This window comes from Mastigoproctus giganteus, chromosome 13 (genome assembly GCF_048544385.1).
Source record: "Mastigoproctus giganteus isolate SK-2022 chromosome 13, ASM4854438v1, whole genome shotgun sequence".
Classification (NCBI taxonomy): Eukaryota; Metazoa; Arthropoda; class Arachnida; order Uropygi; family Thelyphonidae; genus Mastigoproctus; species Mastigoproctus giganteus.
Window position 1 is genome coordinate 15659015 of NC_143587.1, and position 21345 is coordinate 15680359.

General features: G+C 40.3%; 1 long non-coding RNA gene across 3 annotated transcripts; it reads left to right on the forward strand.

Moving 5' to 3' along the window:
• The first annotated feature begins 1893 nt into the window (after positions 1 to 1893).
• LOC150075799 (uncharacterized) lies at positions 1894 to 20879 on the forward strand. Of its 3 annotated transcripts, none has more exons than XR_016547797.1 (3): positions 1894 to 1976; positions 8644 to 9061; positions 20030 to 20879. It is a non-coding gene; the product is annotated as an uncharacterized LOC150075799 (long non-coding RNA). The 3 variants fall into 3 exon arrangements; XR_016547798.1 differs by having other exon boundaries at positions 8644 to 9052; XR_016547799.1 differs by lacking the exons at positions 1894 to 1976; positions 8644 to 9061 and adding an exon at positions 12821 to 13019.
• The last annotated feature ends 466 nt before the right edge of the window (positions 20880 to 21345 follow it).

Sequence of the window (21345 nt, forward strand, 5' to 3'; positions counted from 1 at the left end):
CATTTTCCAACTAGACACTTGTATTAAAATCACAGCATTAACGAGATGTGGACGCTAGCCAAGCGGATGCGTCTACCAGCTGCTACATTCCTCCAATGAATTACTTGTGATGTGGTTATAGAAAATACACAGAAAAAGGTAAGTAATGTTATAATTTTTTGCAATAAATAGAATAGTCTGATACATCGGAATAAAAGGTCATCCTGCTAAAAACGTCCCATTGTATTTTATAACAATAACTTCACACCATCTCTCTCTCTCTCTCTTTGTAATACTTCGCTGTTACAGCCAGGAGTATTTTCTATATACATATGTGCTTATTTTGATGATAACTCCTAACAGATGGAGGAGGACCTCGAGATAAACCAAGAAATCTGTCTATGATTGCCTAACCCTAGCTTAAAAAAGGTCTGAATATGTTCCTCATATTATCAACGGATTACCAAATGGGAGCATTTCAAGTGGAGACAAATAACAGCTACTAAGGTTCATCACATGCCACAGTGCAGATTCGTTTTGGTTTAAGATATCGTATGTTCAAGACAGATTTTTTAGATCATCAGTTTTATTATACGGAAACTACCTGCTGTTGTCTACTAGATATGGAAAAAGGATTTTTGGATGCATTTGAGGGGATTAAAGCTCGTTTTTGTTAATATTTTTTTTTCCATAATGGTTCAAAATAAAAAAAAAACACCAATCACTTTTTCTGCCATAATAATAATTATATAAATATGGAACGTACAGTCCAATACGTAATCCTAAGGACTATTATGAATTATTAAATTTATATTTAGTTAGCGTTGATAGTTTGTGTAATTTCTGCTGGTATCTATGGATGTGTATCTTTAGTGCACCCCTTATTTTACAGGAATGAACGTGAACAAAGAGTTGCTGTCTCGTGGTATCAAGGCTGCATGTGAACAGCATTTTGCAGAGGTATTTGCAATTGTCTTATGCGCAGTAATGCTAGGAGGAGTCTCAATTGCTCTTTGTTACCTATGTTTTCAGTGGAGAAATCTGATTGTGAAAAGAGGAAGAGCGATAGCAAATGAGCATCCCCATCCCACTCGATCAAAATCGTGTCCACACGCTATCAGGCCTCAAGTAGATAGTAGTATAAGCAGCATCCCGAAATCACCTGTGACAGAAACTTTCTCTCTACCAGCTATCGCAACCTCTCAGTGTTAATGGATTTGAATCACCTGCCATAATCTTTGACAGATTACTTGGATGCAATGCTAATGTTTCAGTCAAATAATGCTTGCTTCAGATGAAAAAAATTTCCAACACATTCAGTAGCAATGGCTTGACATAGATCAGATCCTCAAAGCACTGATGTGTATTGGACTTCCAGAAGCATCCTGTTCAATTACAGCACTGATTATTAGCTACTCAATACACAAGTCGAACTCTGCGTGACTTCATCGAGAATATAATTTTAAAGCCATCATATAATAATCAGTGAATCCTTGCAATGGAGACAACTCTTCCTCGACTTGACGAACTAGTTCAAACTGTTACAAAGTAAGTATTTTATTTATTTTAACACTTATCAGAACCATTGGTACTTTTTCCTTTTATATTTGTTTATTTAATAAACATTTTATTTCGAAATTAAATGATTTATTTTATTTAAATTTAATTTTACCAAAACTGAATTTTATTCTGTAAAATATACATTTAAAATATTATGTTTAAGTATTAAAATAAATTCTTCTTATTTTTAATTATTTATTGATTTACTTATTTTTTAATTATTTAGTGATTTTCTTCTTTTTTAAATATTTATAATAAATTTTCTATCCAATGCGATTTTAGTCATTCAAATACGCAATTCAGGATCCTGGATGTGACGTCATCTCACGTGACTTACATTGTGGTGGAAGTGTTGCATATTTGTTTGTCATTGCCAACTGTCTGGCGATATTTTACAACAGTGGCCAGCCATAATTGATAAAAGTACAAAAAACAAGGTGAGTTTGTATATTTTTCTATAGTTAAGTAATCCTAAGAATGCTTACCAGTTAGTATTAAAATTAAATATTAATTGTTTCGCAAAATTAAAGTATAATCAAAAGCAAAATGCACACAACGCATTAGTTACTTCCTACTCTTTGTTAACCGGATTTGGAATAGATGGCGCAACTAACTTACGTTTCTTTGGGTTGGGAAAATCGTGATTTTCATATCACAGTTCCGGAATGTGATTTCTCTGAACGAGTCACCGTGACATAAATGTTCCATTCGGAGTCCGATGCAGACTTTTTTGGTTTTGCCAAAAAAATCAGGCATCAGGTATCATTTAGACTCTCTCAATAATTTCTTTCCTACTGATTTTACTCAAATTTTTATTTATATATTTATTTTTTTAAAATAAGCATATCATTATTTTCTTTATCGATGTGGGCTCTAAATTCCGCTCTAAATTCTCCAAAAATTCTCCGATTTGTTTGATGCATGAGATGCATATAAATTATCAGGTGATAGAGAAGCCTATGGTAGATATAAATTACACTGCAATCAAATCATAAAGGAGGTTGGGCAAGCCAGGGCAGATTACGAGTTCTCTTGCAAAGAAGCCAAGAAAAACCGTGAAGCCTTCTTTAGTTACATTAACTGAAGTTAAACAGAAAAGTTAGTTGAAATTAAAGATAAAAAAGGCACCCGGGGTGGCATAGTGTTTTGTGGAAGGCGCCACCAGTGGTTTCCCACATCTGCGCCATATGTACTCTGTGATGGAATGCGAAACTACTGCAAAGCCAGAAAAAGTGTAATGTCTAGTTTTTGAAGTATTATGTTTTGTTCTGTTGTTATGTCTCTGGCTTCTTGGCCGCAGGGCCCCTAATGGGTCCCTACGTTGCCCGCCACCACCACGGGAGGTGAGCCAGGTCATACTCTGGCTGGCCTCCGCCTGTGTCGCCTAAGTTTCCTGACGGAGAACAAAAAAAAAAAAAAAAAAAGAGAAGGAAAGAGAATGATATGATTATAAGGTATAGATAAGTTGGGTTTTAGGAAGAAGAGGTCAGACTGATAGGTAAGGAGGTAGTCCGCCTTGAGTAAGGCAAAGTAGGGGATGGGGTTGGGGAGTTGTTAAAGTTACAGTGGTAAGATACCCCTGCATAATCGCCATCTGGCAAGAGAACTCTGTATCCCGCACCCTGACGAGTGCCAGCAATATCCTACCCACTATAGGTTAGCATCAAATCCTGCTCTCCAAGGAGGGGGTCCTAGAGAGCAATCCCTCAAAGTTTCAATGCTAGCAATATCCTACCCGTTGTGGGCTAGCAGCTAAATCCCGCTCTCCAAGTGGAATACAGGAGAGCCAGTAATCCCGCACCTAGTGGCGCCAGCCGTATTCAATCCTGTTTAGTTACAATGTTCATTCAGACGGTCATCCAGCCAGGAGGACTGTCGCACTCCCGTTCGGTTCGGAGCTTGAGACACCGGATCCAGCGCTGTTCTCTGTTTGGCGATCTTTATTCTTCTAAGCACAAATTTCTCTTGCGCATATATACAGTAGTTAGTGCCTTGTACGTGGTTTCGTCCATAAGCAGCGAGGACTCTTGGTTTCGTGGATTTCTTTGAATTGATGTAAGGAATTTGAGCCTACTGGTGTCGTAGGTGGGGTACTCATACATGAGATGCCCCCAGGACTTCTCTTCGCCCCAATGGCATCGTGGATCTCTTTCAATCTCCACGGCTGTCAGTTTTACCTGGGGTGGATGTGATCTATCCAATCATATTAAAATATACAATCAAGAAGGTAAGCAAACTCTAAGCCACAATTATGAGCGCATTTTTATATTCGCGGGAGGTGCGTGTGGACTGGAGATGTGCGTATATATCCCTAATTCACAAAAAAGGAGGTTGAAAGGGTGACATGAGTGATTACAGACCTATTAGCATGACTTTTGTTCAAAGGAACATAATGGTGTCACTGGTTAAAGAGGTAATGCAGAACCATCTAGATAAGAGTGCGGTTAAACTTCAGTAACAGCACGGGTTTGTTTTGAAGAGAGATTCTGTCTGTCAAATTTTACTGGATACTGTGATGCAGTAACAAAGGAACTGGATGCAAAAATATTTTCGATATTTTGCACTTATATTTCAGGAAAGCTTTTTTTTTTTATTAGCGCATCGGCTTCAGTGGCCATAATGCGCCTCCTAAATTTTTTGCATTTTACTCTGATCCAAGCGCTATTTGTGGAGTGCCCCAGGGTTTAGTGCCGGGCACATTGTTTTCTGTATTTGTTAATGATATTGATGATATATATATGTATATATATATCACATAATATATATTATATAATATATATTATGTGATAACAATTCGCCCAGCAAAGCAGGCAAATTGACCAGAGAATACACGCAATTTACAGACACAATACTCATGGATAGTTGAAGTTACTTTCTAGATGACTTTAATAGAATAATTTTTTTTTTTTAGTTTTTTTTTCGGGCTATGGGAAGGCTAAGAGGACGAACGACTAAGAACAGCAAACTAGTCCCAACTCTTCTCTTTAGTTCGAAACTATTTCCAGGACAGACGAGTTTTAATAAAATCGAAACATCAATGTATTACTAGAGCTGCTTACAAAGGGTGCTCCTAGGGTTCTATTCTGAGACCTCTGATATGGAATCTGGTATTAAAAGACTGGCTAATGAGAAATTTTTCAAACACTCATATCATTGCACATGCAATGATATGAGTGTTTGAAAAATCAGGGAAGATCAAGAGCAATATTTTAATCCAACGTCAAATATGTTCTGCAGGATCTTACAAATTGGGCCAAACTGAACAGGTTAAATATTAATCCGCTTAAAACTAAAATGCTTCTGCTGAAAGGTAAATTAGATCACAACAGATCCCTACAAATAAAAATTAATAATCTTCAACCGCCTTTAATAATAGAAATGAAATATTTGGGATTAATATTGGATGAAAAATTAAATTTCAATGTCCATCTTTCACATCTGGCGACTAGAGCTAAAAATTTCTCCAGAACTCTCATACGTATAACTCGACAGGACAAGGGACTTTCGAGAAAAACTGTATTTATTACTCAGCAGCATTCAACTCGATTGTAACCTTCAACGCTGGAACCCGCCTTCAGCGCTGAAGCCTGGATTCACAGGTTACAGATTAAAAAATTTCGAAATAATTAATTTCTATACAAAAGAGCATACTACTTGCCTTGATGTGCCTGCCATGCAGTTTCACCAGCTTCTGTTCAAGTTCTTGCAGGATCTGTTCCACGAGATCTTCACGCATCTTACAGAGGGTTGTGTTATTGACTGAAAAAAGAAATTCCAACCGACTGTATTATATGCTGAGTGTAATTATGTATTATACGAGTATACTGATGTAACCATATCAGCTTAGTTTCAGTTCTAGTATTATGTTTTATGCTGAGCGTAAATATGATGTAACCATATTAGTTTACTTTTAGTTTACCTTAACTGATGTTGAATGCGTCGATTTGTTTGTCCACTTTTCTTTGCTCTGTTTGGGTCGGATAAACTTGAGAGGATTTTGACCTCCCCGTTTTTTTTTTTTTTTTGCTGGTACTCAGGGTGGTTTTATTATTATTTTTTTCTCTCCTTCTCCTGAGTACGGGATTTCTGCCAAGGTTTGTCTTATTCCTGAGGACCAACAGGGCTAGTTGTTGAGACCTTCCTCAGCGTGGACGGAATGGGTTGCTGCGGGGGGAGCTTTTCTGGTTTTGCCTCTTCTAAATTATAAATTCAGTGTTTGTATGAAAGCTACAGATTTAAACCGTGGAGTTGAACAAACGTTCATGGTGTCGCCAAACCTATGACTTATATACTGTACATACACACATACTTTCCCGGGCTATGGACAGTCTCTCGATGACCGCCTTCGGGTGGTGTTGGCGGCTCTTGGTCATCATTATCCTATTTGATTTCATAATCTTCCCCAGCTCGATGTTGGTTCAATCTACGATCCATAAAAATACTGGGATTTTTAGGCATTTATGGCTTTGACCATGTTCCAGCCATTCAGCTTTGATTTTAGCAAGCTTTTCACTATTTGATGGTATTTCTCAGTCAAGCAGGCCTTGTTCTCCTTATATTCTAACTGGTAAGCCTACATCATTGCCAGGTGTTTATAGATCTCTCCCTCTGTCATAGCTTCAATCTCTTCACTAGTCTCCAGCTGGTAGTTTCGGCCGACTGGATTTCCCTGATGCAATCCATGTGTCTTGTATTTGTCTAGGCCAAATTGCATCCTGATGTCAATGCTGAACACTTTGGTAGTAGATGTTGGAGTTGATTCTCGGTAGCGGCTTAAAGTTTGATGTCATACTTGTATATCAGGTGAGAGAGGTTGTACAGGTTCTTCCTCCCTTCTTTTAGGGTATATGTGTACTTGCTGTTATTGTGCATGGTGCATAGTGGGTTAAGTGCTAAACAGAATCATAGTAGGCTCAGGGCATCTCCCTGTAAGATTCCTCTTCTAATTGGGATTGGTCTGGTCGTGATGTTCTCCATCTTAATGGTTGTCCTCCATTTCCCCATAGTTGCTTCCAGAAAGTGTATCAGTATCGGATTGACTTTGTAGATCTTCAGTGTCTCTGTCAACCAGCTATGGGGTACGCAGTCGAAGGCCTTGCAGTAGTCGATGTAGGCCTTGTACAGGTTGCATTGCTTCTTATAGGCTTGCTCAATAACTGCTAAGTCAATGGTCAATTGATTCTTGCATTCTCTGCTTACATCACTTCTGCTGCTCGGCCATGATGTTCTGGATCTCTAAGTGGTCGGATAGCTTCTTAGTGTTGCACCTGGTCAGGAGCTTGTACATTGTTGTAAGACAGATGATCAGTCTGTACTTTGCCAGGTTTGTAGTGTCTTTGTCCTTAGCCTACAGATAGGTGATTACTTGAATAAAAGACTCTGAGATTGTATCAAGGTATCTTATAATCTGGGTGAAATGCATCGCTGTGTGTCTGTGTGCAGCTGTTCCTTGTACCACTAGTCGTGGACGTTATATATAGCTGGAATTCACCAATTATGGGACTTTCTGATGGACTCTTGTACTTCCTCCTCCTGCATCTCCTATGTGTCATCCCTTGTATGCCCTTGGATTTTCTTCCGTTCTAGGCCTATCCAGGGGGCGTTGCCGTTATGGCTAACTTCTCTGCTCTGCATATTACCCCAGAATTCCTGGAGTGCTTTCTGATCATGGCGTCTATTGCCCTCCTTTTGCTTTAGTCCAATGTTACTGTAGAACGTTCTCTAGTTTTCATCAAACATTCATTTGTTTATTTTCCTCTGGGCACTCTTCCTATATCGGCGAAGTCTCTTACTGAGTTTGAGGATTTTCTTTGATCTTCTGATTATAGGTCACAGGTCTCGTGTTTGCTGTAGATATTGTCTTTCTTGCGGACGGTCTTCACTTTTCTTATCAGCTACTTACGTCTCTTACCCCATTAGTCAGTTGGGTCAGTTGGTCCATCTTCAATCTTAGCTCCTCTGTCTTGCTGTAGCCTCTTTTCCCAGACTGGTCGTTCCTTGTCTTTCCGTTTTGTTTTCTGTTGGTGTCCGGTTTCTCTTTCGTTCATCCTGGTGGCGGTTACAACGGAACAGTAAATGGTCGTGTGGAGTTATCTAGTGTTACTTCGTTATTCTTGGGGTAATCCGATATTATTCGTCGATTGAGGTTGTCTGTGACTTTCCTCAGGATTCTGTTGGATTTCTTCCTCCTACTCGGTATGGTGCTGGAAGTTGTGGGGTTCGTTCCTCGAATTCTGCTAGGGGCCTTATTTCATTCTGAATATCGCGACCTGGTCTGTTTCCACTTCTGCTGCTCCGTAGTAGATTTTTTTGCTTGCTACTACTCCTCCAGCTCTGGTTTGCTTGTATCCGTGTTCTTTATAGTTCACATCCTGCTTTATTTTTTCCAAGATGCACCTTCGGGACAATGTCCGTCTCTAGTCTGCTATTCGTGACCCGAACAGTCGGAGACCGTTCCAACCACTCGGTGTGTAGTTTCGTTCTGTACATTGTCACGTCGATGTCTACATTTTCAGCTTCTTTATTTCGTAGTATACCCGCATGACCAACGTATTCATTTCAACGTTCCATTTCATGCTAGGATTTTTCTTCCTTCCTATGTGGTTACTAGCGCAGTTGATTGGGCTAGATGGTATTGCCCTTCCCTTGTGGTAGCCAGACAGTGAAGCTACTCGCTTCACTGTCCTCCACGGGAGAATGTCTTCGACTTTTTTGAATCCCTCCTTCTGCCTAAGACCTGAATGCAAGTGACTTTATCCTGCGCCACACTCGATGCAGTATGTTCAATATTTCTGCTTCTCATCTTCATCCAACTATGAAGGGGAACCTATTTAGCTTTAGCTTTTGAAAAAAAATTCGAATTTATATGTTTACAGGTACTTTGCGATGCGTGCGTCAGAGTATTTTACACTGTTGTCATGGTGTCATTCATTAACAAGTTCAAATGATAAATAACAAAGCAACCAAAAAAAATTAATCTGGCTTTGCTACATTCAGATGAACTTTTTATTCTTATTAATGTGCCTATTTTTATGACCAAATAGCTCAAAGCTACTGATTGAAAGTTTCACTAATTAATATAATTTATCATGATTTCGTTACAAGGAGTGTTCAAATTGTCCTCATCAACATGTCGTCTATTGTGGAATGTTTTCAAATGTTTGAAGTATGCGGTGAACTCTGTCTTATCTGCATGGAAATAATGGGACACTGTTGTATTTACTGTGCGCAGCTGTGCAGTGGTAAAAAAGATTCACCCGAACCAGATCCAGTTCCATCAACAGGCTTTTCATCCTTTCTTTCCGAGGACAGTGAAGCTGTTGTGAATCAACCAACTCCAACTCATGCTTTGCTGGGTAGTACAGAGATTGAACATCCGAAAGATGAATTGAAACCCCCTTGGAAACAAGATGAACCCTTATCTCATTGGCGAAGAGAGGAGCCAGAAAATTCCACCTCCATATTATAGGGACATACAACAAAGAAATACTCCTGCAAGCATCTTAGTAGAAGGGTCAGTATTGTAAGCTAAAACTTTTCTTTTTACATATCATTAGAATGAATTATTCTGTTTTTAAATCAAATGGAAAATAAATAGCTGTCATATTAGGGTTAATGGAGAACAAGCTTATCCACCCAAGTCTATTTCCTTATCTTAAATTGCATGTTGTGTTCCCGGGTCGGTTTGCCTGTTTTTTCTGGACGAACAACCCTAGTTTCCGGGAAAAAAGAAAATATCTTGATATCCTCACCTCAGACCGAATGAACAGTAAAATTTATGAAGAAGATACAATGTAATGTCAAGAGCTCGCTTGCTTGAATGGCATAAAAGATTTTTAGAAGGAAGGCAGAATGTGGAAGACTAGATCCGGCATCCATGAAAATTGATGAAAATATGAACCGAGTTAGAATCTCAATTAGAAGATCCTAACTCGGTTCATATTTAGAATGGCTGCATAAGAACTCAATATGGACAAAGAAACAGTTAGACAAATTTTAGCTGCAAATTTATGCAAGAGAAAAGTGTGTTCCAAAGTGGTGCCAAAAATTTTGAATGAAGACAAAGAATGAGAAGACTCCAAGTTTGTGAAAATGTTTCGAAAAACATTGAAGAAGATCCAGACTTTCAGAGTATTATATTTACTTGCGATGAAAGTTGGCCGTTCTAGTACAACCTAGAAACTAAAAGACAGTCAGTGCAATGGAAGACAAAACAATCCCCAGAACAAAAAAGCAAGAATTTCAAAATCAAAACTCATGCTTCTTGTTTTCTTTAATATTAAAGGACCTATTATGGCTGAATACGTCCCATTAAATCAGACTCAATCAAACATATTGACAAGGGGCTGTATGAAAAAATTGGATGGAAGAGAGCTGAATTGTGGAAGGATCGCTGGATGCACCATCAAGACAATGCTCCAACACATAATGTGCTCTCTGTTTAATAGCTACACCTTGTATATTCAAATATGAATTTTGCTTATGGGTTAAGAATATTTATGTAAACTATTTAACACCAAAACATGATCACTAAAATCACAAAATGTCTGACTTTATTAAAATGATTTATACATAAAGCATGCAATAATTTACTGCTACATTAGTTTCCACTGTACCATAACGAGGTCTGAATTTTTTGTTTCTCCTGTAGCTGTCATTTTACTTTTACACATTTCTCATTTGAATTGCCTCTGGATAAAATTCCAGCAGCATGCTTCTATAGGTTTCTATAAATTGTATGTCTAATTAGTTCAGGAACGAGTGTTATTCAGCTACAGCCACTACGCATGCGTGTCTCAATTCAAGCTTTCCACGTATTTAGTTCACTTTCAATATTGATCAGCATTTCTAACCTATTTATCTTCTCATACAAGCTGCACACAGAATGATTGCAAACAATATTCCTATGGTAACCAACCCTAGAATTATTAGCAAACTATTGGCCATCCTTACACCAAATGCACTGAACCAACCATAGCACTTTGGGGGGTGGGGGAAACTTCAGTATCCTTGGTGGATCTGAAAAGAAACGAAAGAAGTACGTTTTCTATGTTCTATTGTTATGCTGGAATTATGACATCAGCCAAGTGAAGACCTGGTCAGATGTTACAATGTCAGGAATTAAAATGAAAATAACTGGAGTTTTGCTTAAGCACATCAAGAGAGAATGTATGAATACGACTCCTCACGAGTCAGCCTTGAGAGTGGTACGTGTGCAGCACCAAAGCAACTAAGGCTGTGAGGCTTCGGTCGATTTGAGTTTTACTGAGCGAAAACCCGAGTTTTCACCCAGAAAAAAAAATGTAAGCAACTTACCAGATTAATAAAATATAATTCAAATAAATGTAGTTGCCAGGATGTAATTTTTAACCACCAGTGGCAACGAGGAGTCCAAAATTATTCAGAATCTTTCTGTTAATTTTATTACGAACTTCAGAAAATTAAAACTCCAAATTATCTATTTTGACATTGGCAACTGTATTTATTACTCAATCTGAGTTAAGTTATTCTCTCTTTCTGAACGCAGTAAACGAAATAAAAAATAAAATAACTCAGTAAATATTACCTGAGCACTGATCGTTCTACAAAGTGAACATCCTCCTCCTGTTTCATTGTCTGCTGGATTGCTTGTATCGTACGTGTTAAGATATCTGCAGTTATGCCTAAAAGATTGATTAGACGTTGTCAGAGCAACTATCACCCTTCAACAGGACTTAGGGTTCACTAGAACCGGTGTGTACAAACAGTAAGGTTGTTGTTTTTTTTTTGTAGAAAAAAATACATGGAAGTTGACTGCTGGTAAAGACAGAAATGGAAACAAAATAATTTAGGAAGAAAATTACATAATTTTTAGAGAAATTTCGGTAAAAAAGAATCAAAGCTATTTATAATTGAGGTATTATATATTACAGCCAATTCAAAAGAAAGGTGGAATCTTTGTGGTATGTTATTCCTTAAAAAAAAAATAATATCAGCAAGTGGGCAGCTCGGCATGAATTCTATTAGGTGTTGCGCGTTTTGGTCTAATCGGAACCATTCTTCCAGCAAAATACTGCGTATCTGCAACAAAGTTGAAGGCTTCGTTGTCGAATAGCTCTCTCCAGCATATCACACACATTCTCAATGGGATCGAGATCAGATGAATGTGAAGGCCAGGGAAGATGGTTGAAATCCGTGTCACGTTCTCATAACCATTCTTGCACAATTCTGGCACGATGTGCTAGTGCGGTGTCATCCATGGAGTGGCCATTACTTTCTCGATGAAAGTGTAACACTGCAGGGGGCAGTAGGTACAAAATTGAGATTCTCCCTGGATGACATTCAACCTTCCACTGGTATCAACGGACCTAGTCCGTGCCAACCAAACATTCTACATACCATGATACTATTTCCAGATGCTTGTATTGGCTTAAGGCAAACAGGGTCCATCGCTTCGTGAGGTTCTCGCCACTCTCTCTGCCTGTCATCAGTGCAAAACAGTGTATCGTGATTTGTCTAACCGTATGGGTTTCTTCCATTGTTTCACTGTCCAATAACCGCGTTTTTTTTTCTGTTTTTCTGTGAAGCAAATGGCTTCCGAATAGGCAGTATAGGCTTCAATACTTCCGAATTGGCTTCCGAATAGGCTTCAATACACTGTGCATGGTAAGAGTTGAAATGGGCAGTTCTGGGCATGGTTCAATTCAAAAGTTATTTGCTGCACACCGGATGTCCTATTTTTCTGTACAGTCCTCCTGAGAGTACGGTCTTTGCTCTTGAAGTAGTTTTTCTGTCACATTTACGCTTCTGAGATGTGGCAGAACTTCTTGCTTTCCAGTCTTTAAAAACCCTTGAGATGAATGATCTTGAGAAGCCAATTATATCTTTCATTTCTTGAACCTTGGCTCGTGCTAAATATGTAACCATGATAAGACCTTTTGCGAAATCTGATAGATCAGGAATGCATCCAATGAAATAACCCTTGTATTCAAAAATGCGAAAGTTATTTCTTGACCAATATGCATAATAAACCTATCATATAGGGTTTGATCCACAAATGATCTCATTCGATCTTGACACATCTAATCTCGGTGATCTTAAGGCAGTCGAATGCCTTCACGCTTGGAGTTCAACAAACCTCTCCAGTGATGCATTCCAAAGGCAATTTCGTCCACATTAACCATCGCACGTGAATCAGAATCGGTCGCACGAGTCGTTTCGCGTTTTCTTTACCTCGTCGTGTGACGTCATAAACCAGTCAGCTGGTTACACACACGCTGCCCTCTGACACCTCGCTAAGAATGTTATGAAGAGCATGACGGAGGCAGACAAGTTTATAGAGCTGGTTCGACACCGTCGTCATAGTTGTACGACAGGGTCAAGCGCGTAATCGACATTCTCTGAAACAGCACCGAACTCCCATCTGGAGAAACAGCTCGAATGAATTCCACAGTTGGCCCCCGAAAGCAAAGACGAAAAGAATTTCGTTTCCGACATCCAAGGTGAGTGTTTGGGTGTTGGGAAGGTTTATTGCAATTGCGCAACGTAGGTGTTGAAGGTTAGGCGGAAAAACCAGGAAATTATCCTTAAAGACACGTAGAATGCGCCATGCGTAGAAATTTTAATTTTGATATTATACTAGCATTGCCAAAAAAATATTGTGGAATATTTTTAGGTAATCGGCCTGCTTGATTGGCAAAACAGTAATTAAATAAAATTCCTCGATTGGTTTAAAGGCTTAAAGTGTAAAATGAATATATTTCTTGGAACTAAAATGATCTATTCAATATACAAGGTGTTACTGTAGAGTAAAGAGAATATTTTACTTTACTCTACAGTAACTCTAGCAGTATTTTAAAGTTGAATTAAGATTATAATTTGGAAATTCTTGAATTCTTAATGAATACTTGTTTGACGTTGAAAGGAAAGATATAACCAACTAATATAACTGCTGACTTTTAAACTTTTTGATTCCCAACGAGGTTTAAACCTCTTGATTCCCAACGAGATCCTCATTGAACTGAAGACTTTTAAACCTCTTGATTCCCAACGAGATCCTTATTGAACTGTAGCCTTTTCAACTTCTTGATTCCAAACGAGATCCTTATTGAACTATACACTTTTAAAAATCTCTTGATTTTTAAGTCTGCAGTTCAATAAGATCCCAACCAGATCCGCAGACTTTTAAATCTCTTGATCCCCAACGAGATCCTTATTGAACTGCAGATTTTTATTCCTCTTGATTCCCAACGAGATTTAAACCTCTTGATTCCCAACTAGATTCTTATTGAACTGCACACTTTTAAACCACTTGATTCCCAAGGTTTAAATCTCTTGATTACCAACGAGATCCTTATTGAACTGCAGACTTTTAAATTAACCCCAGGAGCTCACATCTGGTGAGTATCGGCTTCGCACACCCAGGGTCCTGAGCTCAATATCATAATTTTTTTTTTTTTTTTTTGGCTGGTGCAGCATAAGCCTCAGGCTTCCTTGCACCCTATGGCTAATAATAATAATAATAATAATAATAATAATAATAATAATAATAATGCAGGCTGAGCAGTTGGAACACAAGGAAATCAAGAAGTGCCTGACCGAAAAATATCATCACAGACTCAGAAGCCTGCTGAAAGCAAAATTGAACGGAGGGAGCACAGTTAAAGCCATAAACACCTATGCAGCTCCAGTACTAACATACACTTTCGGGGTCATAGATTGGACTAACACCAAGCTAGAAGATATCATGCGAAAGACAAGGACAATGATGACCTAGAGTCGCCAACACCACCCGAAGTCTGCAGTGGAGAGAATAACAATACCTCGGAAAGAGGGAGGAAGGGGCCTGATAGACCTGACACAACAACAGAAAACAGCGATAGTTAACCTGAAGGATTACTTCGAGAACAACACAGCACCACTCCACCAGGCCATAAGGAAGATAGATAAGGGGTATACCCCACTCAACCTAAGCGAGGAAATCCCTCCCGCCCAAACGGTACAAGAAACGAAGATAGAAAGATGAGCAAAGAAGGCCCTCCATGGCAGACACTACAATGATCTCCATCAAGATCACATCGATATCATTGCTTCCAATGCATGACTCACAAGCGGGACGCTCTTCCCCGAGACTGAAGAATCCATGCTGGCCATCCAACACCATGTAATCAACGCCAGAAACTATAGAAAATACATCTCAAAGGAGCCCGGAATGTCAGATGACACATGTCGACGATGCCACCCGGCCTCAGAAACGATCCAACACATCATCGCGGGTTGCAAGGTGATCACCCAGACTGAGTACACTCGTAGACACGACCAGGTAGCCAGGATAATACATCAGAAGCTAACGGGGAAATACCAGTTGACCAAAGAAAATGTACCATACTACAAGTACGAACCCCAGGCGGTACTAGAGACCCGAACCCACAAGCTGTACTGGGACCGCGCCATAATAACGGATAAGACTACTCCGCCCAACAGACCGGATATAACTTTGTGGACAAGATGGAAAAGGCTACCTATCTGATTGACATAGCGGTGCCCAACACTAGCAATGTCCAGAAAACCCGTGAGGAAAAAATTAGGAAGTACACGAACCTGAGACATGAGATCAAGGAGATGTGGCATATGCATATGCATCAACTGTTCCGATCATCGTGTCAACAACCGGTATGGTACTAAAGACTCTACATAGCAGCCTAGCGGCATTAGGTCTCCCAGAGAACACCTACAAGAAACTTCAGAAAGTCACAATCCTGAACACCTGTAGGATAGTCAGAGATTTCCTCGACCGACAGTAACCCCTCAACCAGGGAGAAATAATATAAGAGCAGCAACAACAACAACAACAATAATAATAATAATAATAATAATAATAATAATAATAATAATAATAATAATCTCCCGAGCAAGACAGTGAAGCAAGTGGCGCTGTCCCCCGTAAGGCTACCACAAGAGAAGGGCAAGATCATCCAGCCCCACCAACTGGAAGTGTTTCCTTCGCAACTGCGCTAGTCACCACCCAGGAAGGAAGAAAACGCCAACGCATGAAGTGGAGCATTGAAATGAATACATACATCATGCGAGCATACTATGAAATAACCAGGCTAGAGACCGATACGACAATGTACAGATCGCGACTACATTCCAAGTGGTTAGAACGATACCCGGATATTCAGGTCACCGAACAGCGATTAGCAGACCAGAGAAGCACCATCGTCACGAAGAACCTAATAGCTCCTGCCATCTTAGAAAAACTCAAGCAGGATGTCAGCGATCTGCTACAAAGCACAAAGAATATGGTGAATATGGAACGAGAGGAGGAACTGCATACCATGGAACCGGAGGAGGAACAGCAAGAAGAAATACAACCCAGAGTAGCTGAAGTGGAAAGAGACGAAGTCATGCTGTCCAGAATAGAGGACGAGTGGAAGAAGACCCTAACAGAATTCGAAGGAATGGACCCCACAAGAACCCACATGATACCTAAGCAGAGACCAAATAAAATCCCGTGGAGAGTAATAGACCACCTCAATCGGCAAATAATGCCACATTACCTTGACAACAATGGTGCAACTCTGGAGGCTGTCCACAGAGTCGTATGCCGTGCTGCCATAGCAGCTACTGGGATTAATGGAAAAAAAACGAGAGACCAGCAGCAGAAGAACCGAAAACAGAAGGAAACGCCAGCTTGGAAAAGAAGACTTCAGCAGAAGATAGAAGAATTAAGAATCAAGATAGGTCAGTTGACCCAGTACCAACAGGGTAATAGACGTAAGAAATTGATTGGAAAGGTGAAGAGCATCCTCAAGGGAGAGCGACTGCGCCCACAGCAAACATGACACCAGAAATCAGAGAATAGGAGTATACTTAGACACACTGAAGCAGAACTTCCTCGCACTCAGCAAGAGACTACGCCGATACAAAGAGAGCTTCCAGAGGAAAATAAACAACCGAATCTTCGATGTGGACCAAAGAGCCTTCTACAGAAAACTGGGTGGAGATGAGAAAGCAGGAAAGGGACCACCCGAGAAGAAGACGATCGAGGAGTTCTGGGGAAATATCTGGAGCAGTGAAGTAATACATAACAGCAAAGCACCCTGGATAGAAGTAGAACGGAAGAAAACGGAGGACGTACAAGAGATGAGAGAGTGGGAGAATCGAGAAGAAGTAAAACAGTCGATCAGGAACACCCACAACTGGCGAACCCCGGGAATTGATAATATCCACAACTACTGGTACAAGAAGCTCACCTGTACACACAAGCACCTAGCAGAGCAGTTCACTCGAACGATAAGGTTAGTTAGTTAGTTATTTGGTTTTTAGGAGCATTAGCAACTAAGGCCATATTGCTCCGTAATGATAAGGCACCCGGAGACAATTCCAAAGTTTCTCACTGAAGGAGTCACATATCTGAAGCCTAAAGATGAAGATACAAGAAACCCGGCGAAATAGAGGCCAATCACATGCCTCCCAACGATGTACAAGATCCTGACCAGCTGCATAACTAAGATATCAGACCACTTTGAGAGTCAGAACATAATGGCCGAACAGCAGAAAGGATGCAAGCGGAGGAGCAAAGGATGCAAATAGCAATTAACCATAGATGCTGCAGTTATGGAGCAAGCGTTCAAGAAGCACCGCAACCTATACACGGCCTACATCGATTACCGCAAGGCCTTCGATTCCGTACCTCATAGAGACCCTGAAGATCTACAAGATCGATCCGATTGTGACAAACTTCATAGGAGCAACAATGGCGAAATGGAGTACCACCATTAAGGTCAAGAACATCACAACCAGGCCAATCTCCATTAAAAGAGGAATCTTTCAGGGAGATGCTCTGAGACCACTATGGTTCTGTCTAGCACTCAACCCGCTATCCACCATGCTCAACGGCAGAAAGTATGGATATAATCTAAAAGGAGGAAGAAAGAACCTGTACACCCTCACCCACCTGATGTACATGGATAACATCAAGCTCTACGAGGCAACCGAGAAGCAACTCCAGCAACTACTTTGGATCACCGAAGAATTCAGCAAGGACATCAGGATGGAATTTGGTCTAGTAAAATGCAAGACCCACACACTGCACCAGGGAAAATTAGTTGGCCGAAACTACCACCTGCTGTGTGGTAAAGAGATCGAAGCTATGACAAAAGGAGAGACCTACAAATACCTAGGGATGATGCAGGCTGAGCAGTTGGAACACAAGGAAATCAAGAAGTGCCTGTCCAAAAAATATCATCAGAGACTCAGAAGCCTGCTGAACGCAAAATTGAACGGAGGGACACAGTTAAAGCCATAAACACCTATTCAATTCCAGTAATAACATACACATCCGAATAGAATAGAATGGACTAACATCAGGCTAGAAGATATCATGCGAAAGACAAGGACAATGATGACCAAGAGTCGCCAACACCACCCGAAGTCAGCAATAGAGAGAATAACAATACCTCGGAAAGAAGGAGGAAGGGGCCTGATAGACCTGACACAACAACAGAAAACAGCGATAGTTAACCTGAAGGATTACTTCGAGAACAACACAGCACCACTCCACCAGGCCATAAGGAAGATAGATAAGGGGTATACCCCACTCAACCTACTGATTTTGGGGTCATCTACTCTATCGACCCTATACTTCTGTCTCTCACCCCCCAGCCTTTAGTCTCCCCTCCCCCCTCTAGCTTTCCAACTAGCGTTCATCCCATGTCAAAATTATCCTAGCCCTACACCCAAAATTCTTAATTCCACACTGTATAACTTAAAACTCCTTGGCCTGACCGAACCTCTAGCGCACCCCCCATTTTTTTTTTTTTTTTTTTTGGTCCTAGCCACTGAAATCCCAGGAAATTAGGTGGCAGGACCTGCCAGAGTACTTATTTAAAAATACTGGTGTACCTGGCTTGCCTCCACTGGGCTAAGTGTGGGCAACGTTGGGCCTCAGTAGGGGTCCAGCGGCTAAATAGCCAGATGAACAACGGTACACGACACTACATCCAACAATATCCATACACTTTTAAATCTCTGGCCTTTACAGTGTTCTGTAACACGCGACAATGTAGACTACACGGAGATGGGGGTAACCCCTGGTGCCGTTAGACCCTAAACACACTTTACACTTTACACTTACTCAACCTAAGCGAGGAAATCCCTCCCGCCCAAACGGTACAAGAAACGAAGATAGAAAGATGAGCAAAGAAGGCCCTCCATGGCAGACACTACAATGACCTCCATCAAGATCACATCGATATCATTGCTTCCAATGCATGACTCACAAGCGGGACGCTCTTCCCCGAGACTGAAGAATCCATGCTGGCCATCCAACACCATGTAATCAACGCCAGAAACTATAGAAAATACATCTCAAAGGAGCCCGGAATGTCAGATGACACATGTCGACGATGCCACCCGGCCTCAGAAACGATCCAACACATCATCGCGGGTTGCAAGGTGATCACCCAGACTGAGTACACTCGTAGACACGACCAGGTAGCCAGGATAATACATCAGAAGCTAACGGGGAAATACCAGTTGACCAAAGAAAATGTACCATACTACAAGTACGAACCCCAGGCGGTACTAGAGACCCGAACCCACAAGCTGTACTGGGACCGCGCCATAATAACGGATAAGACTACTCCGCCCAACAGACCGGATATAACTTTGTGGACAAGATGGAAAAGGCTACCTATCTGATTGACATAGCGGTGCCCAACACTAGCAATGTCCAGAAAACCCGTGAGGAAAAAATTAGGAAGTACACGAACCTGAGACATGAGATCAAGGAGATGTGGCATATGCAAGAAGTATCAACCATGCCAATCATCGTGTTAACAACAGGTATGGTACTAAAGACTCTACATAGCAGCCTAGCAGCAATAGGTCTTCCAGAGAACATTTACAAGGAACTCCAGAACGTGGCAATCCTGAACACCTGTTGGATGATCAGAGATTTCCCTCGACCGACAGTAACACCAGACATTACAACCACCCTGTGTACTTTGTAGCAGTACTCGTGACGGAGTGGAATCCCCCGATCAGGGAGAAATAATAATAATTTCTTGATTTCTTAATTCCCAAAGAGATTCTTAATGAACTGCAGACTTTTCAACCTCTTGATTCCCAAAAAGGTGAATCAAGGTGAAGGCACCTTCTTTGAAGGTGCCTTCACCTTGATTCAATTTTGACGTGATGATGGTTATTAAGTAGATCGTCCACAACCAAGGGTGCCTGAGAAAAATCCAAACTGTAGAGAAACACGTTCTGTATCCTCTGCTCTCTCATCAGGGAACAATTTATCAAAATGAAAATGTGATTGCTCAAAATGAGACTTGTTAGCTTCTTTTAACATGAACGAACACGTTTTTCAAATATTGGAAACATTAATATTAACATAATAACATTAATATAATTTGAAACCATATAAGGTGTATATCTTATTAATATTGTATTGGATTAATTTATTATTTTAATATTACAATATTTTGTTTTATTATTTACCTAGGACTGGTTTTCTGCCTCTTCCAATGACGCTTTCTGTTATATTAACTTGGAAGATGACAGAACCAATTTCAAGCCATGAATTATCGTGTCCCAATAGTTCTCTAGCGGATAACTGCTGAACTAACAGAATATGGTGGCAGTATTTTGAACTACTCCAATACCGCCTGTAATGTATGTGTTGATGTAGCGATAAGATATCTTTGAGAATCCAGAAGACAAGAGATGACCATGGATTCAACAATGTCCACTTTTATGACTGCATTTTTTATTCTATTTGTGGTCATTCTAGCCTTTGTGCTATTTTGGAACTGTCCTTGTTGTTCGGGATGTTGCAACGCAGACACGGAGTCTCCATCTAATAAAGAGAGTGATCATCCACCATTAGAAGTGTCCACCATTTCTTCTGGTCACAATCCTCCACCGGGGACTGGTTCCTCGGCTTCTAACGTCTCAATGGATCGCTCTTACAGAGGTTCCCAATTCCTTTCACCTTTGGACCATCGAAGTTCACAGCGCCGTGACTCCAATTCGAAGACTCAACCAGACAAAACCTATAATGAGGTAATGACTATTCTAAGTGTAGGTACGGTGAATACTAACAAGGCTTTCAACCTGGACCACGAACAACTTCCACCTGCTTACAATATCTTTCCTGGTGAATCAAATTCTTGATAAATCATAATTTGAGGCCAATTTTCTCTCACGCTAAAGTGGTGACAAAAGATTATTAAACTTTCAAAGAGCTGCTCATTGTTTAAAGGAACACGAGACAAAAGGCCTCTTCCAATTTAACAGATTTGACTTGAAGATGTCCTTGGATTCATACTGGATCTACAGCTCCAATAATGTAAATCAGCAAATATTTATTAGTGTAAGCTAACTGGAAATTTTGTACATAACTCAAAGATATAAAATACAATATTTCACATATTGGTAATGTCTTTAATTCATACACTAATTCACAAAATAATAGGCCTACGTATTTATATATTATTTAAAATAAAGACATCATTTTGTCAGTCTATGGAACTTTACTGGGTCTGCCTGTACACTGAACGTCTTCGTTTGGCTTCTGAGGGTTGAAAAGTTCATCGTAAGATGGAGGGGGTCCTCCGAATTCCCTCTCAGTTTCTGAGCCGATTACTGATCCACTAAAAGGAGGTTGAATCATTTCTTGTTGATGATACAAATGTGGTACTTCATTTATTGGAGGTACTGTAGCTTGTCGGCTGGTTGAACTACTATACATTTGTCCACTAGGTGGCACGGTCACAATATTTTCGTAGGGGATCGTAGATGTTTCATCTTCACAACAGG